The sequence below is a fragment of the Saccoglossus kowalevskii genome, chromosome 12, assembly GCF_978046115.1.
Source record: "Saccoglossus kowalevskii chromosome 12, keSacKowa6.1, whole genome shotgun sequence".
In the NCBI taxonomy this organism is placed as follows: domain Eukaryota; kingdom Metazoa; phylum Hemichordata; class Enteropneusta; family Harrimaniidae; genus Saccoglossus; species Saccoglossus kowalevskii.
The window spans coordinates 25093506-25120043 of NC_140652.1; the positions used below are offsets into that span (position 1 = coordinate 25093506).

A 26538-nucleotide genomic window follows, 5' to 3' on the forward strand; every position below is an offset into this window, starting at 1 on the left:
ACAAGTTAATATTTAAAATCCGCCTATTTGCATGAAAAACGTTGAGAACCGTCTTTTTGAGTGAAAAACAATTCAACTAACTTAATTATTAGAAGGAGAGTAGAACAACTGGAAATTAAGTGAACGTATACACGGGCAGGGACATAGGAAGTTTAATAGAGTTTTAATCCGTGAATTTGGTTGAGGAAGTTTCAGGAAAACATGCACCATTAAAACCGAGGGGTAAAGGTACGCGTAGAAGTACAGACAAGCCTTGGATAACTAAAGTAATTAGAAAGTCGATTAAAAGAATACATGCACTTTACCATAAACTTGTCAGCAATAATTTTAGTGATCCATGATGATTACACACTCATTATAAAAATATAGAAATATTCTTACGAAAATATTGAACTGTGTTCATTGCAAATCAGAACAACATGAAAGAAACATGGGCCACTATAAATGATTTACTTGTTAACAACAAAAAGATTCCGTGAGTGTTATTTCTGTACTACTGTGTTATCTAATTAACCTCTCTATATCACAAGGTGTCTTTCCCGATGATTTGAAAACAGCACGGGTTATTCCAGTACAAAAAAAGAAAAATCTGAGGATATGGGAAATTACAGACCTATGTCGATTTTGCCTATAATTAGTAAATTATTTGAAAAAAGTATGAATAAACAACTAGTTAAATATTTTGATAGTCATAACATGTTCTACGAACACCAATATGGTTTTAAACAAAAAACAGTACACTCTCACTCATTAGCTTGACTCAATATCTACTTCATGAAATTGACCAGGGAAATGTTACTGTTGGATTCTTCATAGACTCTAAAGCATTTGACAGTATCAATAACAATATCATACTTGCCAAACTCGATCATTATGGTGTTAGGGGGTTACCTTTGCAATGGTTCACCAGTTATCTCGCCTCTAGGAGTTCGTTTACGAGGCGCGGAATGTAAATTTATTATTTTTTGTATACTAGAAGAAAACGTACTAATAATTCAAAATTACGTACGTATTGGAGGCCGTGGCGTGTGTGTTTTAAAATGATGTGTGCATTTAAAAAAAACGGCGTGACTGTGCGTTTTAATGGTATGTGCTTTAAAAAAATCATGTGTGTATATTAAATGGCGTGGGTGTTTTAAAAAACGTGTGTTTTAAAAATGACGTGTGTGTTTTTAAAAATGGCGTGTGTTAAAAATGACGTGTGTTTAAAAACGACGTGTGTGTTTTTAAAAATGGCGTGTGTTTAAAAACGACGTGCGTGTTTTTAAAAATGGCGTGTGTTTAAAAACGACGTGTGTGTTTAAAAATGACGTGTGTGTTTTTAAAAATGACGTGTGTTTAAAAACGACGTGTGTGTTTTTAAAAATGGCGTGTGTTTAAAAACGACGTGCGTGTTAAAAAATGACGTGTGTGTTTTTAAAAATGGCGTGTGTTTAAAAATGACGTGTGTGTTTAAAAATGACGTGTGTGTTTTTAAAAATGACGTGTGTGTTAAAAACGACGTGTGTATTAAAAAATGACGTGTGTGTTTTTAAAAATGGCGTGTGTTTAAAAATGACGTGTGTGTTTAAAAATGACGTGTGTGTTTTTAAAAATGACGTGTGTTAAAAACGACGTGTGTATTAAAAAATTACGTGTGTGTTTTTAAAAATGGCGTGTGTGAGGTCGAATGAAAATTTCGTGTGTGTAAAAAGAAAAAAAAACGCGTGCATTAACTTATTTACGCCTGTGGGGGCGCTGTTTTGAATGATTTTTTTTTCGTGTGTGTGTGCAAAAAAACGCGTGCGTTAACCTTTTTACGCCTGTGGGGGCGCTATTTGAGAGATTTATTTCATGTGTGTGTTAAAAAAATCGCGTGCATTAACCTATTCACGCCTGTGGAGGCGTCGTCTCAAGTGGTAGCCATTTTCGTTTGTGGATTTCTATAGCGTCAATAAGATACGTAAAAAGGAACTTGTCCAGCACGAACGTTTTATTCATTTTGCCCTATAAATTTACCGACACTGTGTATAACTCAGAGACCTGGTGATTTATTTGTGTGGTTGGTTGCTGAAGACAATGTGTGGACGTCTGGTACAATGGGGCAGAAGAAAGTACTCATACTGGTCTCACAGGCGTTCGGAACGTTTCTTGGATAATAAAAAATGACCTAAAGTAGGCTCGGCATATTTAGTCAGTCGCCGGTACATTTGCCTACCACTCATATAAAAAAAGTCGATCGATTGTTTCTACCGATATCATGCTTGAGTTGTGTGAAGTTTCGAAATACAATTTTGAAAATCGTGTTATTTTCGGACAATTTCGGTGTCATGGTGTAAACGCTTTCCCACATTGTGTTATCATATGAGTAGTAGGCGAATGTACCGGCGACTGATTAACTATGCCGACCCTACTTTAGGTCATCCAAGAAACGTTCCGAGCGCCTGTGAGACCAGTATGAGTACTTTGTTCTGCCCCATTGTACCAGACGTCCACACATTGTCTTCAGCAACCAACCACACAAATAAATCACCAGGTCTCTGAGTTATACACAGTGTCGGTAAATTTATAGGGCAAAATGAATAAAACGTTCGTGCTGGACAAGTTCCTTTTTATTTCCTTATTGACGTTATAGAAATTTTATTTTCTTTATTGACGTTATAGAAATTTTCTTTTCTTTATTGACGTTATAAAAATTCACAAACGAAAATGGCTACCACTTGAGAGGACGCCTCCACAGGCGTGAATAGGTTAATGCACGCGATTTTTTTAACACACAAACGAAATAAATCTCTCAAATAGCGCCCCCACAGGCGCAAAAGAGTTAACGCACGCGTTTATTTGCACACACACACGAAAAAAAAATCTATTCAAAACAGCGCCCCCACAGGCGTAAATAAGTTAATGCACGCGTTTTTTTCTTTTTACACACACGAAATTTTCATTCGACCTCACACACGCCATTTTTAAAAACACACACGTCATTTTTTAACACACACGTCGTTTTTAACACACACGTCATTTTTAAAAACACACACGTCATTTTTAAACACACACGTCATTTTTAAACACACACGTCATTTTTAAACACACGCCATTTTTAAAAACACACACGTCATTTTTTTAACACGCACGTTGTTTTTAAACACACGCCATTTTTAAAAACACAGACGTCGTTTTTAAACACACGCATCGTTTTTACACACACGTTATGTTTTTAAACACACATTATTTTTAAAACACACATTATTTTTAAAATACACATGTCCTTTTAAACACACACGTTTTTTTAAATACACATAATTGTAAAACACACACGTCATTTTAAGACACACATCATTTTTAATTCACGCGTCATTTTTAAAACACACGTTTTTTAAAACACCCACGCCATTTAATATACACACATGATTTTTTAAAGCACATACCATTAAAACGCACAGTCACGTCGTTTTTTTTAAATGCACACATCATTTTAAAATACACACGCCACGGCCTCCAATACGTACGTAATTTTGAATTATTAGCACGTTTTCTTCTAGTACACACAAAATAATAAATTTACATTCCGCGCCTCGTATTACGAGGCGCGGAATGTAAATTTATTATTTTGTGTATACTAGAAGAAAACGTGCTAATAATTCAAAATTACGTACGTATTGGAGGCCGTGGCGTGTGTGTGTTTTAAAATGATGTGTGCATTTTAAAAAAAACGGCGTGACTGTGCGTTTTAATGGTATGTGCTTTAACAAATCACGTGTGTATATTAAATGGCGTGGGTGTTTTAAAAAACGTGTGTTTTAAAAATGACGTGTGAATTAAAAATGATGTGTCTTAAAATGACGTGTGTGTTTTAAAATTATGTGTATTTAAAAAAACGTGTGTGTTTAAAAGGACATGTGTATTTTAAAAATAATGTAAAAATAATAACGTGTGTGTAAAAACGATGCGTGTGTTTAAAAACGACGTGTGTGTTTTTAAAAATGGCGTGTGTTTAAAAACGACGTGCGTGTTAAAAAAATGACGTGTGTTTTTTTTACAATGGCGTGTGTTTAAAAATGACGTGTGTGTTTAAAAATGTCGTGTGTGTTTAAAAATGACGTGTGTGTTTAAAAATGACGTGTGTGTTTTTAAAAATGACGTGTGTGTTAAAAACGACGTGTGTGTTAAAAAATGACGTGTGTGTTTTTAAAAATGGCGTGTGTGAGGTCGAATGAAAATTTCGTGTGTGTAAAAAGAAAAAAAACGCGTGCATTAACTTATTTACGCCTGTAGGGGCGCTGTTTTGAATAGATTTTTTTTCGTGTGCGTGTGCAAAAAAACGCGTGCGTTAACCTTTTTACGCCTGTGGGGGCGCTATTTGAGAGATTTACTTCATGTGTGTGTTAAAAAAAATCGCGTGCATTAACCTATTCACGCCTGTGGAGGCGTCGTGTCAAATGGTAGCCATTTTCGTTTGTGGATTTCTATAACGTCAATAAGATACGTAAAAAGTAACTTGTCCAGCCCGAACGTTTTATTTATTTTGCCCTATAAATTTACCGACACTGTGTATACCTCAGAGACCTAGTGATTTATTCGTGTGGTTGGTTGCTGAAGACAATGCGTGGACGTCTGGTACAATGGGGCAGAACAAAGTACTCATACTGGTGTCACAAACGCTCGGAACGTTTCTTGGATAATAAAACATGACCTAAAGTAGGCTCGGCATATTTAGTCAGTCGCCGGTACATTTGCCTACCACTCATATAATAACAGTCGATCGATTGTTTCTACCGATATCATGCTTGAGTTGTGTGAAGTGGATCGATATACAATTTTGAAAATCGTGTTATTTTCGGACAATTTCGGTGTCATGATGTAAACGCTTTCCTACCTTGTGTTATCATATGAGTGGTAGGCGAATGTACCCGCGACTGATTAACTATGCCGACCCTACTTTAGGTCATTTTTTATTATCCAAGAAACGTTCCGAACGCCTGTGAGACCAGTATGAGTACTTTGTTCTGCCCCACTGTACCAGATGTCTACGCATTGTCTTCAGCAACCAACCACACGAATAAATCACCAGGTCTCTGAGGTATATACAGTGTCGGTAAATTTATAGGGCAAAATAAATAAAACGTTCGTGCTGGACAAGTTCCTTTTTACGTACCTTATTGACGTTATAGAAATTCACAAACGAAAATGGCTACCACTTGAGACGACGCCTCCACAGGCGTGAATAGGTTAATGCACGCGATTTTTTTAACACACAAATGAAATAAATCTCTCAAATAACGCCCCCACAGGCGTAAAAAGGTTAACGCACGCGTTTTTTTTGCACACACACACGAAAAAAAAATCTATTCAAAACAGCGCCCCCACAGGCGTAACTAAGTTAATGCACGCGTTTTTTTTTCTTTTTACACACATGAAATTTTCGTTCGACCTCACACACGCCATTTTTTTAACACACACGTCGTTTTTAACACACACGTCATTTTTAAATACACACACGTCATTTTTAAACACACACGTCATTTTTAAACACACACGTCATGTTTTTTTAAACACACGCCATTTTTAAAAACACACACGTAATTTTTTAAACACGCACGTCGTTTTTAAACACACGCCATTTTTAAAAACACACACGTCGTTTTTAAACACACGCATCGTTTTTACACACACGTTATGTTTTTAAACACACATTATTTTTAAAATACACATGGCCTTTTAAACACACACGTTTTTTTTAAATACACATAATTGTAAAACACACACGTCATTTTAAGACACACATCATTTTTAATTCACACGTCATTTTTAAAACACACCTACGCCATTTAATATACACACGTGATTTTTTAAAGCACATACCATTAAAACGCACAGTCATGCCGTTTTTTTAAAATGCACACATCATTTTAAAACACACACGCCACGGCCTCCAATACGTACGTAATTTTGAATTATTAGCACGTTTTCTTCTAGTATACACAAAATAATAAATTTACATTCCGCGCCTCGTATACATGTATATTGTTTGTATATGTGTTATGTTGAAATGACCGCTGCGCACTGTATAGGCGTGTATGTGTGAGCGGGAATCATGAACGCGTTGATGTTATATACAGTATACAGATTACAAGGCCCACATAACGTAGACGCGATTCTGTTGAATGTTTTCGGTCGTTTCTTCCAAATTATCTTAGTTTTAACGCGTGAAAATTCACTGGCATTGCCAATGTGACAAAATAATAACAATAATTATAACGTACTTTGCTCTTTGTTTTCGTTCTTCATGAGCCACCCGGGAGTGCATTATTATTTAAAACGCGGTGGTCGTCGCACAGCGCGTGTTCTAATTCCATGTAAACAAACAATGTATTTTACACACGTTGTATACGTCCCTGCATGGAAGCACAGTCCCTCAACATCGGGTGTTGAGGGACTGTGATGGAAGGTACTAACGGAAGGAGCCACGACGCTATTGTTTTAGCTTTACCCACAGTCCCTCAACACCGAGGGACTGTGCTTTACCCCATGATCGTTTGTCAATGTTTGTTCACAAACATTGTTCTTGTCAGCTTTTAGCACCTTAGTACAATGGGTTACGACCATCTCGAGCATTTGGTAATATTCGGAGCATCTTCGGAAGCGATAGTCGAACCTCGCATGTACAATATTGAAAATGGCGTTTAGTTTGAATGCTGTTGTTTCCGGGGATCTTGGCGAACTTTAATGGAAAATTGTCAAATATAACATTGATATAACATTGATTAAAGAAGAACTGATGAAATATCGTGAATTTTGTATTCGCAATGGTGATGAGACGTAATCAATGATTGCTTGACACGATTGCATTATTCAATGGTACCATTGTCAGTGCGTGGGTTTGGCGCCCGAAACTGTCGAAATTTTTGACCACCGACATCAGCGAACACCAACAGAAAAGATAGTTTCGAAAGAAGAGCATGCCTAGACACTTTCTCTGTGATAATATTTTTTAGGAGTCCTTAGGAATTGTTGTTGTATGCACTCGGAATCTTGTTATAGTCACAGTTACTAATAATTAAAACATGTGAAATTTGTGAAGTCAAACGTTCATCTGTTGAATTTCCGGTTGTGAAATACGTATTTTGACCTTTCACACCTAAACAAACCCAGTGCGCATGTGTGATGACCGTAGTTTCATAATGCGCATGTTTTTTTATGGTCACATTAAAAATCGGCGAAGTTATATCATATTCCGCTAACTTGGTACTTGTGTAAACAATCGCAAACGATCATCGACATCAAAGATGAGCTAGACAATGTCCTTATCAGGATTAATTTGGGTTGAAACAAAAGGAAATAAGCCAGTTAAGAGGCTTAACTGGCCACTTGATAGGCGTCGTGGCTCCTTCCGTTAGTACCTTCCATGGTCGCTGTGAGTCCCATATCGAACAGGACGCGGCACGACGACTGCCGCCCTTTTAAATACATCACTTGTAAATAACTATTATGGACTTTTGCGGGCCATGAGACTATTGTTTACAGCACAACTCACTTGACTTGACTTTACATATTATTGTGCCGGTAGTACACAGATCTGAAGTGGCACACCTCTCAAACCGACAGTTTGGTTTATTTAAGGACATGATTTCAAGCGATTTAGTTTTAAAAATGACAGCAGTATATTTATCAGTGCTTACCAGAAACAACTAACGAAAACCGTCTCCGATAACCCCCGGGGAGGTCATTGCATATTAAAACTTTACACCATGTGCATTCTTGCTAACAAAAATAATAGGCCCCGAGCCCGAGGGCTGGCAGCACATTGGCACCCCCCCCCCCTAGACCAAAAATCAAAATCGGCCGCCATATTGTATTCCACCTCGTACCAGCATGAAATGTATCAAAAGACAATCATGCTTCAATTAAATAATTTTATAGATTACCATTATATTTTGTGACAATAAACTTTATTTCGGCGAAACAACAATGATTGATAGAAATCTTTCTTCATTGAGGGTAACAGTGCATGACCAAAGTTCAATGTGAAAATGGAAGGTTGCGAACAATGTAGATTTTGATGGTCAATATCGGCGTCGTGCAGGGTAGTAACTTTTTGAAAATTTCATGGTTTATATATTGAAAAAAATTGTCAGTGCTGTATTTAAAGGAAAACGATCATGTAACATGAAAACGACAACAAGGTTCGTATATTTCCCAAGACATACCACAATCGTTATATCTGTACATTGGGTTCTCGGAACTGGCAACTTTTTCAGCTACGTAATTGGAATGACACGATTTTTACACGATTATCAAACTTTCAGCACGCCACGATGTTTTATTTCACCGTGAGCGCAGTTTAAATTCAACTTTTCATAAACAGGAGCACGCGTAACGGTAATTAAAATCACATTTGCATACGACCTTCCCAGTGGCTAGTGGTTGGGATCGCCGGGAAAATCGGAAGGATATGCTATTTTGATTGAAGTGGCCAAGAGAACCAATTCGTGGAGTGTAGTTATCGTATAATACAACCTTCGCTACAACATTTTTGATAAGCAATCTCCAATATAATACATCTAATAGGCATGACCAATACACGATATTTTTTATATGAGATGAGATAAAATTACAAGGTACATGATGATGTTAGATATAAAGTATGGGGTACTTTTTTAAAAGAGACTTTAGCACCGAATCTCTCTCTCTCAGTTTATTTAATTCTCACCAAGAAGCCCTGGGAAAAACCCACCTTGATTTATAATTGATTTGAACAATCGTAACATCTTGGTTTTAAATAAGTCGGTATATTATTCTAATATTAGCAACAGTGGCATCACATATATCAACGATCTATTGATCAACGCCACGCCAATAACATTCTCCACTGGTTAACAAACCCTTGTGCACTTTTCGTAAAGTTGAAAATGAAACAATGTGTCATTTATTTTATTATTGTTCCTACCCCCGTAACGGTAATTTCTGAACAAAATTCTCCAGTTGGTTCCCAGAATGCAATTTAACAGATGTTCGTCCCAGTGCTCACGCTATAATACTCGGTTCAACTGAGTTGTCTCAACTCGCGGAACTCACAAATCATCTTCTCATTCTTGGTAAAATACACTTATATAAATGCATTTTAAATTTTAATATTTACATAACCATGGTCAAAGATATAAAGTAGATTGAGAATATATTGCAATGAAGAATAGTAAGGCCACACTGATTTAATTTTATGGATGACATCCTCTGGAGACCCAAAAAAATGCTGCCAAAAAAATGCTGCTAAAATCACAGGACTACGGAGCTGGTATTACGAATTGAACCACAGAACACAGTGTATCAAAAAAACAACAACAAGTCTTTATTTGTAGGAGGCACATGATGTTGATGTACACATCACTGTCACAGGTATAACCATTTCAGACAAGCTCTAGTACATGTAGTCATGATGAAGTACCTTCAGTCAGAAACACTGCATTCAAGGTACAGCATGAACATCATTTTCAGTACAAGTCAAGGCGGAATGTACATATCACTACTTTATGATAATAACTAACAAAACATTGCAATGATACAGAAATGTCCTTGCTTGCTCCTCTCTACACACCTTGGGTTAGCTTTAACTGTGTTGTCAGGTGAAATGAAGCCTACATGTTAACGCTGCAAGTATGTCTAGTGTCCCATGTCTAGGGATCTCAACCTCAAGTATCAAAAAAAAACAAAAAAAACACAAAAAATGATCTCTTGCACTCCTCTGCACCCCACACATCGATCTCTTCAACAATAGGTGTTTCCTTGCTTCTCAGCTATCCCATCCTTAGGCCACCATACACTTCCACTCCTATCCCATTTCTCTCATCGTTGCATCGCGGGACAGCCACTCTGGACAATATGTCCTTATAGCTGTGTAAACGTCACATCTCCCTGGCCGACGTCAATTGCGTACCAGTCTACAACAATCCCTCCGTTTTCCCTCTGAACTTTTATGCTCACGTATTTTGGTGGCGTGGTCGCCATGTTGGAATTCCAGGCAACACAGTACGCATGTGCAGAAGATCATTTACGACATAACTGACACGTTTTGACGTAGTCCAAACCGGCGTTTTGCGACAATATGGGTTGGCAAGTTCCAGACTGAAAACCGATCTGTGGAGACTCGTCGTAGGAGATTTTTTTTTTTTTTTTGAGAACAGGCGAAAACTAACGCGCGCGCGGATGTCATCCACAAAATTAAGTCGGTGTGGCCTAAACTAAACGTACATTACCAAAAGCTGTCCATCTTACAGGAACAAATCAAACTCGGGCTTATTAAGTTAAATTAAATTCATTTATCCAGGTAGATTTTACCACACTCAGTTCATTTTGAAAATACTAGTATAAACAACAAGAGAGATAACAGTTGAACTTCCGGAAATGAATTTATAATTACTGTTGTTGTTAATGGTTTTAAATATGTCTCCAATTTGGCCTAAGTAGACACACGTCAGTGGTTCTTTCTGAGCAGATATTAATCGAAAACACTCGTATCACCAAGGTTATTGACAATTAATAAAGACGTTTAAGATTCGCGTCATCAAATATAGCCCTGGGTAATATACACTACAGTTCAATTATAACAATCAACTGGCGAAATCAAAACATAAACACGTGACACAAGGGACTTTTATGATAATTAGAGACTACATGACTGATCTATGGATCTTATAGTATAGCCCTTGGTGATATAAACATTTATTTTGTCGTATCAATAAACTGGCTATATTGCACTACTGGTTACGTAACATTATATATATATACGTCATATACGGGTGCAGGATTTTATTCTGCTCATTTTCCGAATATTCCACAGTGTTGCGTTCACCAATGAAAGCATACACAGATCTGGAGCATGTAAGCATATTGAAGAGATGCTGTAGTCGAATTTTACTTGCTGTCCGGGAGAACATTTGCATCAGACCGAACACATATGACATAGCCAAAAGTGGTTTGCAAAAATTGTGGGGATTTAAAGTTTTCCACAGTAAAGGAAGGACATTTCTGCAGAGCTCTTGTCGTTCACTGTCGCCGATATCCAGTATTGTTCCATATAGAAGGTGACCACATTTGATTAAGCAACATTTCATCAACGATGGTGGAACTCAACGATACGAATATCCACGCCAACTACTCTTTAACGGAAGACGTATACGGCCTAAATCTTTCAACTGAAACGATAGTCTGTTTCACGATCATTTTAACAGCGGAAATGTTTTTCACAATAGCAGGAAATCTACTAACAATCGTCACCATTCTGATGCACCATGATCTGCGCAACAACGTTCATAACTTATTTGTTTTGAATTTAGTCATTTGTAATTTCATACACGGAGCTTTTATTCCGCTGCATTTAGTTTTCATACTTGTGCCCGGTTTTACAACGAGACTTGGCTGCTCTTTCTTAATAACAACCCCCTGTAATATTTTTTTGCTGTTATCCCTTTGCGGGATTATTTTGCTATCGATTGAGAAGTACATCTATATTCATCATCCGTTTAAGTATCCAACAATATTCACTTCCAAGACAGTTATGATATTCATTGCCTTATGTTGGATAATACCACTTACGATTATTACTCTGCAGATTGTTTCTAACGCGGGATCATCATGTATTATCGAGATTAAGCTTTATAAGATTGGTTCACAAAATACAAAAATTATTCAAGTCGTGTTGGCTTCTTTGATATTGACAGTGACCTTTTTCACAAACTGTAGGACCATGTTGACCGTTCGTCGACTCAATCGTCGCGCCAAAAATGCTTTTAGCGTGACTGGAAATGCAGTTCAACCAGCGCCACTTTTCACGAAAAAGGAAATGCGTTTATTTTTGGAAGCCATCATATTGACTGTGATGTTCAGTGTACTTGCACTCCCACAAATGACTGTCAGATATATGATCGAGTCATATTATTTTAGTTCGGTTGAAGATATTTTAGTAAGTGTTTATGCAAGTAGATGCGTGACTTTTATTTATTACGTGGTATCGCCGTTCATTCACGCGTACAATAAAGACCTACGTAAAAGTTACAGGAAACTATTTGGATATCGGAGTAATAGAGTTTATAGCTTAGAGCAAATTTGAGACATATATTTTATACTTCGAATATTCAATTATATGCCATTCTATGCTAGCATAGTAACATAGTTTTAGTATGATAAATAATTAGTTCTCTGTATACATCTACTCGTGCTACAGTGTGAATATGTTATCATAATTCACCTATACTTATTATTTCTTAGTCAATTTTAAAATCTTGTCTGTAGATTTCACACGACCTATGTCAACATCAATTCTGATATGCACGGCAACAGAGGAGGATTTTTTTATTTATCATACGTGCATTTTATTCTATTTTACATTTTCACTGATTGTGACTTGCAGTAACATTTCGATTTATATTTGCTTTGCCGCCTCGACATTAATTGAGATGTTTAAATGTAGCTGCATTCAGAATATCATTTGATATTCATTTGAAATTCATTTGATATTCATTTGATATTCATTGAAATGTATCAAGTAAGATCGTAACTTGCATTTGAACTTAAAATTCAACTTGCGTTGAGATTTCATTTGTATTGAGATTTTGACTTAAAGTTGCATCTAAAATTTCACTTGCATTAATATTTAGGTTATGCCATGTTTTTATTTTTGTATTTATTGTATTTTATTTGCAGTTTACGCAATAGTGTGTTGACCTTTATCATAAAATTACAACCTTAATGAAATATACATTTAAAAATGAAAAAAACAAAAATATAGATCCTTGCTAGTTTCTAATGTATCTTCTCATTTACTTGACAATAGTCAACAAATATTTTGTATCATATTAATTGTTATTAAATTAATATGAACTAATTAAGTTTCAATATAACCTAGCTACTTTCTCGTGTACCTCTCATATGACTCTACAATTTTCTTGGTTTTTATTCGTTAATAAGTGTTGTTGTAGACTTGTATCTATGTCACTCACATAAATATTCTTGTATATTTTTCCAAGTTGACATATTAAAATTATGGCGTGCAGTTAGCATGTTTTTTTTGTTTTCATATTACAAAGTTGTCAAGCAGGAAGTTTGCCGTATATTCAATCCCGGTCAGTATTTCACGCTTCGAGTGTCATTGTCTGAGAATGCAAAGCGTTAAAAAGAAGCCCAGACGTCATTTTATTTGTAAGACGTCGTCGAAAATGTTAGAACATTTCACGTCAAACTGACAAAAACTGTTAGAGCTAATAATGTTTTAATCTCTCTGACCAACCAGAAAATACGAACGGTGATAACCATGCGAAGTTCAACACTATTCTAGTTTCAGTACAAGAGGTCGCCATACAACATACTAGTTTGGAGTTTTTTTATAGTAGAACTATAATTGCACTACCCGGGAATCGAACCCGGATCGCAAAAATGGGAATCTTACATGCTACCACTACACCAGTAGTGCTCACATGATGTTTAGAAAGTTACACATGTATAATGTATCGATAATGTATAAACATCGAACTATACAAAACTTTATTTAAATACTGTGTTTGTCAATTTGCCTATCACAGAGTGCTTGATTTTTTTCCCGCGGTGATTAAAAACAGCATATTGTTGGCGACTTTTCTGTGATTTCCAGGGTATTTTTTTTAAATTAACAGAGGATTTCACGTTTATGTATTTTGAGACTGAAAAGTTAGATATTGTTAGATACATTGCATCGTAATGCTGTCAACACGGTGATTGTTACAGCGAAACAAAAATTATTTACTTCAGTGTTAAAATGCCTTTTGGAGAAAAAATGCATGAAAACATTTTATGGTTTCGTCCACATTGCGAGAAAGCATGAAATCTATGAACCAAGATAACAAAAGAAATTGTGACCTTCTTTTTCGCAGTATACCACTGGAAGCTCTCACGCTATAAGTTGTTGGCATGTTTGCGAAATAAGGGTGAAACAGTTTACTTTTATTTATATATATTTTTTTTTATTCTGCTTAGCATGCTGGAAGCGTCTACGTTTTTTTTATTTTATTTTTTATCTTTTTATAGTAGAACAGGCGGAAAAAGTAATTGCACTACCCGGGAATCGAACCCGGTTCGCAAGAATGGGAATCTTACATGCTACCACTACAACAGCAGTGCTCATGCGATGACACTTATTTGCAGTTGTATTTGAAAACATCGAACTATACAAAACTTTATTTGAATACTGTGTTTGTCAATTTGTTGGCTATTACAGCTTACATCATCAATCGACACAGTCTGAGAACAACCTCTTTATTTTGTGTTTGATACTTATTCCTGTTTTTGACACGGTTTTCCAAGTCAAAATGACATTTTACGAATAATTGTAAACAGGGCACATGTTTTTTAACTTATCGATTGAATTCAGGCAGTTACATGTATATGCATTTAAATGATTAACGTATCAATTCATGCAACTCACACGTTGTACCTATGGCTTAATTGTGTGTAATTACTTTTAACTTTTAAGCTGTACATTGCAAAGTAGCACATATTATTTCCAATCGCACGATTTTTAAAAGAACAACATATTTATTTTTATTTAATACAAAGTACTACACAATGTAACACATTGAACAACTGGTACGATTACATAATGTAATATACATATGACAATTAAACGTCGATGTGTTCAGCAATTATACATACATTTATATTCGAAAAAAAATATAAAACACGTACGTGACTGTAAATTGTGGCCGAAACTTCCTACATTCGTTTCGTAAACAGTCTTACTGGCACATGCGGAACACGTGGAAGCAAAACATTTAGTTGATGTCATTGCTTTTCCCGGTCAGTGGCTGTTTGCTATCTAACACAAATAAACGAAAATCGTTTTCCAATCAATAATTTCTGATCGAGTGTCTAAAGCAAATATAAAAAAAATACTATATTTGGTCTGGGCACTGAACACCTTCGTTAAGGTACACCACTCTAGGATTTATCGTCAACTATTGTAAACACATTAATTACTCATTAGATTTCATCTTCTCTGATAAGTGAAATCCGCTCACTTAAAAAAATCGCGAGTGAGTGTAAACGTAACAATTGTTCACACAAAATCCCTCTAAAATGTGCTTTAAACGACGTTTACACCTTTTACTGATATTTAGCATTGTTGCTATGAGAGAAGCTTCTGAAAGTCTAAAACCGAAAACGTTTAATAAAACACAGCAGCTTGCGGAGGTTGGAAACTGAAAAGCGTCTTGAATTGGCAAATTGCATTTTGGTGTCATACATGGTCAATGTACGGACACCTCCAAATGTGCTTCAAACTGAATACACTCGAAACTCCATTTGTGACGCACATTTTGTGTCGTAACAACCATGTGGCCACGATTTAACTAGTATCTTGTTCACACCGGGATAAATTGACCATCATCAAATGTGTATGGAACATTATTAAGCGTAGAAATACCCCAATGTTTACTTTCATGTTTGTCGAATCACACGCGATGTTTGACGTCGTTACGGTGCGGACAATTCCTATAGTTACGTCCGATTTCACGTATGACTCGGACGCGGGATTTCACAATGAACGGAAATTGTCAGTGGTCTATTCAGTTGGGGTTTGATTTTTGTTGGAGATTTTTCGAATCACAGTGAGCCTATTTTACTTTAGATAGATCTATAGTTTTGACACCCTGGTGTCAGTCATACATGTAATATTTTTTTACTAAGTAGGTGAATAACATAATAATAACGAGCATACAACGCTCAATTTGGGACCCACTTGGTGTATAATTAAAACTAGGCTGGTTCCCGCCTGAGGAGTCATGGCGCACCAAGCCACAAGAGGCCGGTAACGAGTAAAGACGTATTGTATGGCCATGAGGCTGCGCCCCGTGAAATAGCAGGTATTGTTGGTACTATCAGGGGGGAAATTCTCTCTCTTTGGGGTTCTCCACACTTGTCAGGGGGTATCTCGTCTCGTCTCTATGTCACGTCCCCTTGAGGTACGGGATCGGGAATGTCACTTATACTGTACAGTCAAATAAGACACACACTACGAAATACGTTTCAACTCTCGTCTTAGTCGATCTTTTGGAGCACTCTATAAGACACAGCGCCCTGGGGAAAAGTCCCCAAGACTCTCACAAGGCTGAACCAAGACTCGCCCAAGACTGGACTGCCTCAAGGCTCGCCAGGACTGGACCACGACTCTCCAGGACTGCACTCTCTCTACTCGACTGCCCAGGACTGCGTCTATCGTGCTGTGCTCCCCAAGACCAACTCAAACTCTCTTTATTCATTTTCACAACTCTAACCAATTACAATGCAGTAAAAAGACTCTAGGGCGTAACCTTCAATCATAAAGCCAATCACACTAAGTACTGAATACGTCATATCTTTTGATTAATCGTTCACTACATTAATAACTATGGATACCAACTGTCAGAATCGCGACGGTTATCTGGTAATAAGTTCCAAATCACTGAGCCAAGTTCCGTCCAAAACTTCAAATAGGCCTGAACGATGACAGACATAACACAGCAATTCAGCTAATAATCAACTAATTAAGTCGGTCAACAGATACGCAAAAACAAATTCATGACAGTACCCACAACCCCGAGGGAAAATAGACGTATTCTAGTGCCCGAATTAGATCATGCAATATGTGTTTTATAACACATTACACGTTCATACTAAACGAAGCCCGGCGTAGAATTGCCGAAGGAACGGGCATAGATCGTCTGTCGTCTTCTTCTCGACGTCTGCTAGCGGTGTCCCGATTTCTTCACAAAACGATGTAAAGACGCTTCTAGAAAACCTGATAGCGTCCTTCGTCCTCGGTGCATCTTTGTTTTCTACTAGTGTGTCAAGTTCTTCTTCTTAACTGAAGCTAAATCGTCCAGTCTTTCGAGGCGGACCATCGATATTAGCGACCGAACTAGCAGGTGACGAGTGACGTCATTCCCGGGCACTAGTTGATGTACTAGTCTCCCAAGGAAACTAGTAATTTTCCTGGCACTACTATGGTAATTTAGCCGATAACACGTGATCCTGTTTTGACCAACTACAGTACTAACGAGTCATGTGTTATAATAGTGATTACAGCTTTCTGATTGGTCCATCACGTTCTTATTCCTTGTTCCATTTCCCTTGCTCACCTTACGTCAGCGCTAGCCCTCGTGGTCGTTGCATAGTACGTCAAGCCGGGGTTACCCACGCTCTCAAAAGTTGTATGAATATAAAACTGTTTTTTGTTTTTTTGTTATAAATTTGCACAAAAATAGCGAGAAATGAAGAACCACCTCAAGTATGAACACTAAGCAGGCGGAATAAATGGACGAGACTTGTTGTAGTATTACAGACACGTTTACGCAAAACGGAACTTGGAATGTTGGCAAGTTACGTCACTTAGTCACATGCCATTGGTCCGGAATCTGGCCCAGTGAAACAATATGGCGTTTAAAAGTAACCCGCGTTCTACTTGCCATTCGCAAGGGCGCCAGGAACCAGCGAATAATCAAAACACGAACCTAACTACAGAGGGCGAGCTACACAGACATAATACATAATTACGCTAGTGTGTGATCACAATCAACATACACCGTACCACCACCGTTGTTCTCATTGTCATTTTTAAAGCGTGTGAACAAGGTATATGCGTAGTATACGTTCAGTGCCCGTATTTCAGCAGGGAGTCTAATTCAAAAGAAAATAACGAATCAGTGGCGGATCTAGGGGGTTCTTCAAGTTGGGGTCCGGACCTCCCCCTTCCCCCAGGTGAAAAATTTATTCAATTTGTTTTTGTATAATATAAAAAAAAACATTAATTTAGTCTGGCGATTTTAAAGTTTGGACCCCCCCCCCCATAAACAAATCCTGTAATCGTCCCTGCGAATTCTGCTGCAAAATCGTCTGTCTGTATCATATGTTTGATACAGAGGTTATCACATGACAACCACGTGATACAAACGACTTGTATCTCTTGCAAAGTTTGAGTTGTGTTTAATATCCCGGGCTACTAAACCTAAAACGTTGGACACACACAGACACATAATGATGTGTGTTACTGAATTTTAGAAATGGGGGTTAAACATGCATTTGATTATGAATCTCATTTGTTCATAGCATATCCAAGAACAGGTACACTTGTTAAACGAACCACTCAAGAGTAAATCTGAATGATAACCAAACATGAAGACTTCATTCCTATGCGTTCAAATACAGTACTAGCGTGTTAAACTTGTATTCCATGAATATCAGTCTTATACAAGACATTCAAAACTCCTGAAATTTGACTCGCGAAATTTAAAACGGTGTCTTCACTAGACTGCACATCCACTCAATAATACGCAATACACGGTATCAATAAGGTAAGGTTGCAGGATTTAGCCACATGACAGTCCGACCAACCATTTATTTGTACTATACAAAAAACGCAATAAAGAATCGCATTACTGAAAAGTTAGTAATAAACTTGAAGATGAAAATTAACTGAAACAAAATGCATATTCCCCTTTGTTTGGCACACAGCCGCCCAGAAAAATCCAGAGATAAAAAACCCTTATTGAGGAAAAATACAGCTGGAAACCTGTACCCGTAGCCTTGCCATGTGTGCCAGAGGGTGGATTTCGGGTTTCATCCAATATGCTAAATTAGACTTAAAAAATAAAAAAATATATATTTATGCACGACTGAACTGTGGCTAGTCCAGCATAGAATAATTGCTCACCGCAGACTTCTGCTTTTATACGTACAAATCACGTGATTAACATAAAGCCAACGATTGGCTGTTATCATCATGTGAAGACAATAGTTTCCCGCTATACTGGCGAACCGCGGGAAACTTTATGGCTTCACTAGACTGCACATCCACTCAATAATACGCAATACACGGTATCAATAAGGTAAGGTTGCAGGATTTAGCCACATAGAATAATAAAAGAACGGGAAAAGGGGAGCTTGTAACAGATTTACAATCCCAAATTCTTCGACACTGCCAAACGGCTGGTTAGCGAGTCCATCACATACCTATCCTTAGATGACTCTGACCTCCAACGGCCATGGCGCTTCCAGCACCTATCACCAACCCCCGCATTGGCGGCAGCTGTAGCACCTCCCGATCGCAAGGAGTGCAACCCGAAGGACAAATTCGCCCCTCCAACCTCTTTAAGACGACGCACTATAGTTTCTCTAGCCCTGGTGTAACTGAGCTTTTTATTGTGTTTAACAAATGCACATTTAACTCCTGACCTAACCATGGGCCTAAACAAAAACAATGAATCACTCAAATCAATCGATGCTGCTTTTACGTATCTCCGTAACATCGACACTGGACATGCTGCCGAATCAATTGTTGCAACAACTACAGAATTGCCCTCACGATACTGGTCAGTTTTACTGAGAGTAATATTTATAGCAATAATGTGGCTGTCAAAAACTGTGACATCGCAACAACGCAACGAACTTACTTCGTCAAACATGAGAAAGGCAGAAAAGCATAATAAAATCATAGTTAAATCACGTAATATTAGCATATCTGAACACTCTACCCACTTAATACAAAGCTTACGTAATAAGTCCGCAGATACCGGATCCTTTCTCACCCTATCCATACGTTGGTTACGCTTAGCTGTTTCAATAAGGCTGACTACAAAAGGATGAATCGTAGATCAGGATGCCCACCTGTAACATGGGCCCACTTAATTGCATAAATACAACTCAAAATAACCCCGGCAGAGGCATTACTTTCTAAAAGGTGTGTGATGAATAAAGAAACATGAACAGCGTTCGCTGGCAATGCCAACTCATCCTTATCCTCGATAAAATATCCGCCACTTTTGAAAGTAGAAAAAATACTTCGTTGTATTGTCACTGCGGGACATCAAAAGATAACTGGGTAACTGTGAAGATAACCGGGTCAGCTCCGGATGCATTGTTGACGAGCTTGCACCAATTTCCCGTGTTACAGATGTGGATAAATTTAAACCTGCAAAAAAAACACAGTCAAATGAGTCTCAACTCATACCATTGCATCATGGTTTACATTGATTACTCAAAGTGTATACGTAGAGCTACCAAATCAAAATGTAGCGTCCCGCCACTAAAAATACCCATATGGCGCTTCGAACCATGTACCACATTAAAACGTGGAAGTACCTTACTGGCACGTACAAAATACGCGAAATCGCCCCCACTGGGACAAATAATTGGCCAAAATGCAGCAGAGTGCCAACACGGTATCAGCAATGTACCAATAGCAGTATCATTTTCCATTTTCTTTATTACTTGTGTTACAAGCTTTGGAGGGGGGACCAGCCAGTTATTTTCACCTTTCCATGTTTGTGAAAATACATCAATAGCTTCAGTGCCTGGACACCACCACTTAGAATTAAACCTTACACATTTCTTACTGAAGTTGGAAGCAAATCTATCAATAGAATGAGGACCCCACATGGAATCCAGTTCATTATATATACTTACATTGATACTCCAATCATCACTATCAATAGTTTTACTAAGCCTATCTGCTTCAACATTCTTCCCCCTTGGCACCCATTCCGGAACTACGTGCGACCCCATTTGTTCGCAAACGTCAGCAATACTCAATGCTACCTCTTGCAGCTCGGGTATCTTACTGCCGCCTTGCAGTATTCTAACCACATTCTGGTTATCTGTGCGCACCAGCACATTAAGCCCGACAAGGCCTGCACTGTTACCCAGTAACATGCGACGAACTGCCTCGAGTTCTCTCCACGTGGAGCTCTTGATGCTTTCAGCATCAGACCATCTACCAATGGTTTCATGTCCATCCAGGCCAACAATATATCCACCATAACCACTGGCAGATGCATCAGTATACATAATACTAGTACATCGTCTAACGTCAACTAGCGACATGCCATTAACTATTTCTATATTGTTCAACCAAAACCACAGCTCCCTTAATGCCAAATTGTCAATTTCAACCACAGAATTCCAACTCGCACGTTTTGCTAAACAAGCAAACAAAAATCGTGTGCGTAATCGCACAGTCGAGCCCACACCGGCATGCATAGAGACAATATGGCCAATAACTGCTGCCAGTGCTTTCGCGTTGCATGTACATTTCCCCGATAAACATGCATTAATAATCTCACACAATACACATTTCAGCCTCGTTACTCTGTCAGCGGATACATAAATCGTACCCTCCTTCATATCTAATTATTGACCTAACCAAGCTAAGCTAGGCGACCATTTACACTTATCAGTTGCTAACAAAAATCCATATTTAACCAGATCCAAACGCACCTGCTTACTCACAATACAGGCCTTCCCGAGGCCAGGGGCGCCACCTATGCCATCATCAACAAACATGACAACTTTGATGCCTTGGGAGCGCCACCAGACGACCATAACCTTACCAATTTTAGTGAATAGATACGGCGCCGTGGAAATACCAAAAGCCAGCACGGAAAATACAAAATATTTACTCACGCTACCAAACTTCCAAGAAAATCCAAGATACCGATTATGACCCTGATAAATCTCGATATGATGGTACGCAGATTTCAAGTCAAATGTGAATAAATAATCGTTACAGACAAATAACCTCCTTGCTATTGAAATATCCTCACAACAGAATTTATACTTGAACAAATGCAAATTTATGTGCCTGCAGTCCAAAACTAGCCTGCGCTTACCGTCTCGATTACATGCTACTGTTAAAGGATTGATAACATGTGGAGGGAGTGAAACTTCCCTTATACAACCCTTACTGAGCAACTTGTTAATCTCATTCACTACAAACTCAGAATTATTAACTGCTGATTTATTGTTGGGCAAATTCGCTGTTGGCGGAGTCGTAATAAAGGGTAACCTGTACCCATTACTAATAACATCCAAAACATAGGAATTAGCACCTGTTAGCCTCCAAAATGGTATTGCACCCTTGAGCCTACCAACCGGAGAGACCAAATTATCTGATACATATTCTGACGTATCGGATACAGTGACGTACTCGCCATCAATAAACGAAGCTAAATTCGAACTCGGTACACTAAAACCCCGACCTGAAAAACGGCCAACATCACTACAAAACACTGAACCAGATTGCACTGCATAATTACAGTATGGAATGTCACTTATCTTATTTGCGTGTCCTGCTGTAATTCTCTGACCACTCCCTTGTGACTGAATCGATGTACACTCATTCCTCCAATGGCCCAATTTTCCGCATGCAAAACACGATCCCGGCTTCAGCGCACTGTCATTACTAGGTGTATTTGTACGGGATGGGATACCACGGTGTTGAGAGGCCTGTCCGTCTTGGTTTGATGCGCATGCGTTGTATGGATTGAACCGTTGACTGTACCAACTTTTCTTCCTTTTTTTCGACACTTGCTCCTTTTGCTTACGGCTGGCCCTCGAAACAGCTTTCCAAATTCGCTTTTCGTCATCGGAATCTTCAGCTAAATCATGCGCTTTGTACTCATCAACAACTTTCCACCCCAATTCCTCGCGATCTGCCAAACGGACAAACTTTTGTCTTTGAGCAAGTAGCGACATACCTTCAGCAATCCGTTTCTTAGCAGCGACCAGATGGACGTTGTCACTGGAAATGCTATCAAGCTCCTTCCCTGCTTCGGCTAACTCGTCAACTACTTTATCATTGAATTTGAATTGTTCCTCGCAAGATTTATTTTGAAACGTAGGAAATTGAGACCATTTCAACTCCTTCCAAGATGCCCGCTGCTCCTGAGTGAAAACTTGCTGGGTTGCTGTGATATTTGTAGTTAAGTCATCCAAACGGGTGGACATCATTGCTTCCATATCTTTCAAAAGCTTGGCACTGCTTTCGCCAACTGACTTGGCAACCTGGTCTTGGATTATCGTGGCAATATTCACGGTTTGTTGGGACGCCATGATAAAAAATATATTTATGCACGACTGAATTGTGGCTAGTCCAGCATAGAATAATTGCTTACCGCAGACTTCTGCTTTTATACGTACAAATCACGTGATTAACATAAAGCCAACGATTAGCTGTTATCATCATGTGAAGACAATAGTTTCCCGCTCAATCTGATTAAAATCTGATGTAGTGTACGGGCTTTAATTATTTTGGCTATAAACTTATTTTAATTTTATTTTTTATTACTTTTGTTATTAATGCCCTTTTATTTTATTTTATTTTATTTTATTTTATTTTATTTTATTTTATTTTATTTTATTTTATTTTATTATTTTACTTTGATTTTGATTTTGTGATTTTTTTAATTCCGCCCTACCTACATCTGAGCCGATGCCTATGTAACGAGATTTCAACGAGACCCACTATCGACGATTTTAGTCAACGAATCACATACCTCCTTCTATAGCGCACATGATGACGTCACCGGGCGGAGTCGGGTGGCAAACACACTCAAATAAAATGGCGGATTATACCGACGTTAGCGACCGAGAATAACACGGCTTTTCGGTAAGTTTATCATTGTCAAATGCAACAAAGTCATTTTTATGTTAATATTGTGGCTCGAATGGTTCGACTTTAGATCGTTATTTTGTATAGTTATTCTGGGAGTGACGATTTTGTTTCCGCCGTTTCGACCGAACACCAGTGTCTTTTTCCAGTCGCCTGCCCTGGAGACGGGTGAGGTTTTGTTGAAGATCGGGCCAACATCGTCTACGGTATTGAAACCGTAGCTGTAAATATTCATCAAATTGTATCATCATTTTGTACATTATACAATAACTCTCTATTAAAGTAATTGAGCTGATTTGGACTGGAATAAAATATTTTTTATTGGAAGACATCGCAATTGATCAGGAAATATTTTTTTGCTCCAATTTTCTGCGTCGATGCCGTGGGCCGGTGATCGTTATACAATTTAAAATCAGTTTGCATTGTTTACTATAGCTGTTTACAGTGTTCTAATCATTACGATTTACTTATTTTTTTGCTTCCATTCTAGATAATTATGCTCAGTGATGTAAAATTGAAGCGATGACTGAATGAACGAACCTTGGCTGGCGAAGATGTATCTGGAAGTGTACACATTTGTTGGAAGTGAAAAAAATATTCAATGTAATGACAAAAATTGTAAAATGCTGTGGAATTTCTTTTGCAAATAAAAATATACTAGCAATTTTCTATTAATGGTTTATTCAAGTGGGCAAAATATAATGTACAGAAAGATTGCCCGTAGAGTATCGCTACACTGAAAAGTAAGCAACCGACAGCCTGTATAAAAGGGGGCTGTGATTGGCTGTTACTTATGCGAGATTTGAACGGGACTTACATAGGCGTCGGATCAGATGTAGGTAGGGCAGAATTAAAAAAAATCACAAAATCAAAATCAAAGTAAAATAATAAAATAAAAGGGCATTAATAACAAAAGTAATAACAAATAAAATTAAAATAAGTTTATAGCCACAATAATTAAAGCCTGTACACTACATCAGATTTTAATCAGACTGTTTCCCGCTATACTGAAGAACCGCGGGAAACTTTATGTATTAAGTTACATAGCGCCAACTTTCGGCTCAATTGGTGTGTTGATTTCATGTTCAGCTTCTTGCTACTTTGCGCCCTCTATGTCAAAACCAATCCGCTCGTTCCCTTGACAATTTCATCTGATCGGTAGATAAGTTCCCAGTGCAACTGTTTGATATGCAATATGAGCGTGAATATCTATTTGTATGATACTCAATGTGTTTGTGAAGGGGTAGCCCTTCACAAACACATTGAGTATCATACAAATAGATATTAAGATAGTTAAGATCATAATTTATATAGGCAGTGGCAGTGGCTGGGAACATCATTTGTAAAGGGGTAGCAAGGATAAGACCATTATTTATACAGGGGTGGCAGTGGCTAGGACCACCATTTGTAAAGCTGTAGCATGGCTAAGACCATTATTTATACAGAGGTGGCAGTGGCTTGGACAATCATTTGTAAAGGGGTGGCAGTGGATAGGGCCATAATTTATACAGGGGTGGCAGTGGCTTGGACAATCATTTGTAAAGGGGTGGCAGTGGCTAGGACCATAATTTATACAGGGGTGGCAGTGGCTAGAACAATCACTTGTAAAGGGGTAGCAGGGCTAAGACCATAACTTATACATGGGTGGTAGTGACTAGAACCATCATTTGTAAAGGGGTAGCAGGGCTAAGAGCATTATTTGTACTACCACAGTGGCTGGGACCAACATTTGTAAAGGGGTAGCAAGACTAAGACCATTATTTATACAGGGGTGGCAGTGGCTAGGACAATCATTTGTAAAGGGATAGCAAGGATGAGACCATTATTTATACAGGGGTGGCAGTGGCTAGGACAATCATTTGTAAAGGGATAGCAAGGATAAGACCATTATTTATACAAGGAAGGCAGTGACGTGGGCCATCACTTGTAAAGGGGTAGCAGGGCTAAGAGCATTATTTGTACAGGGGTGGTAGTGGCTGGGACCACCATTTGTAAAGGGGTAGCAAGGATAAGACCATTATTTATACAGGGGTGGCAGTGGCTAGGACAATCATTTGTAAAGGGATAGCAAGGATAAGACCATTATTTATACAGGGGTGGCAGTGGCTAGGACAATCATTTGTAAAGGGATAGCAAGGATAAGACCATTATTTATACAAGGAAGGCAGTGACGTGGGCCATCACTTGTAAAGGGGTAGCAGGGCTAAGAGCATTATTTGTACAGGGGTGGTAGTGGCTGGGACCACCATTTGTAAAGGGGTAGCAAGGATAAGACCATTATTTATACAGGGGTGGCAGTGGCTAGGACAATCATTTGTAAAGGGATAGCAAGGATAAGACCATTATTTATACAGGGGTGGCAGTGGCTAGGACAATCATTTGTAAAGGGATAGCAAGGATAAGACCATTATATATACAAGGAAGGCCGTGGCGTGGGCCATCATTTGTAAAGGGGTAGCAAGGATAATGCCATTATTTATACAGGGTTGGAAGTGGCTGGGACCACCATTTGTAAAGGGGTAGCAAGGATAAGACCATTATTTATACAGAGGTGGCAGTGGCTAGGACCACCATTTGTAAAGGGGTAGCATGGCTAAGACCATTATTTAGACAGAGGTGGCAGTGGCTTGGACAATCATTTGTAAAGGGGTGGCAAGGATAAGACCATTATTTATACAGGGGTGGCAGTGGCTAGGACAATCATTTGTAAAGGGGTAGCAGTGGCTAGGCCCATAATTTATACAGGGGTGGCAGTGGCTATGACAATCATTTGTAAAGGGGTAGTAGGGCTAAGACCATTATTTGTACATGGGTGGTAGTGGCTGGGACCATCATTTGTGAAGGGGTAGTAGGGCTAAGACCATTATTTGTACAGGGGTGGTAGTGGCTGGGACCATCGTTTGTAAAGGGGTAGTAGGGCTAAGACCATTGTTTGTACAGGGGTGGTAGTGGCTGGGACCATCATTTGTAAAGGGGTAGCAGGGCTAAGACCATTATATGTACAGGGGTGGTAGTGGCTGGGACCATCATTTGTGAAGGGGTAGCAGTGCTAAGACCATAATTTATACAGAGGTGGTAGTGGCTGGGACCACCATTTGTAAAGGGGTAGCAAGGAT

The 26538-nt window shown here is 38.4% G+C and overlaps 1 long non-coding RNA gene and 2 other non-coding genes across 3 annotated transcripts; 1 reads left to right on the top strand and 2 right to left on the bottom strand.

The window, feature by feature from the left end:
* Nucleotides 1-13370: 13370 nt before the first annotated feature.
* On the bottom strand, nucleotides 13371-13441 carry TRNAG-CCC (transfer RNA glycine (anticodon CCC)). Its single transcript has one exon. It is a non-coding gene; the product is annotated as a tRNA-Gly (tRNA).
* Nucleotides 13442-14053: 612 nt separating this feature from the next.
* On the bottom strand, nucleotides 14054-14124 carry TRNAG-CCC (transfer RNA glycine (anticodon CCC)). The gene has a single exon. It is a non-coding gene; the product is annotated as a tRNA-Gly (tRNA).
* A 9082-nt stretch (nucleotides 14125-23206) lies between these two features.
* On the top strand, nucleotides 23207-24102 carry LOC146735663 (uncharacterized). The gene is made up of 2 exons (XR_014931177.1): nucleotides 23207-23419; nucleotides 23913-24102. It is a non-coding gene; the product is annotated as an uncharacterized LOC146735663 (long non-coding RNA).
* The last annotated feature ends 2436 nt before the right edge of the window (nucleotides 24103-26538 follow it).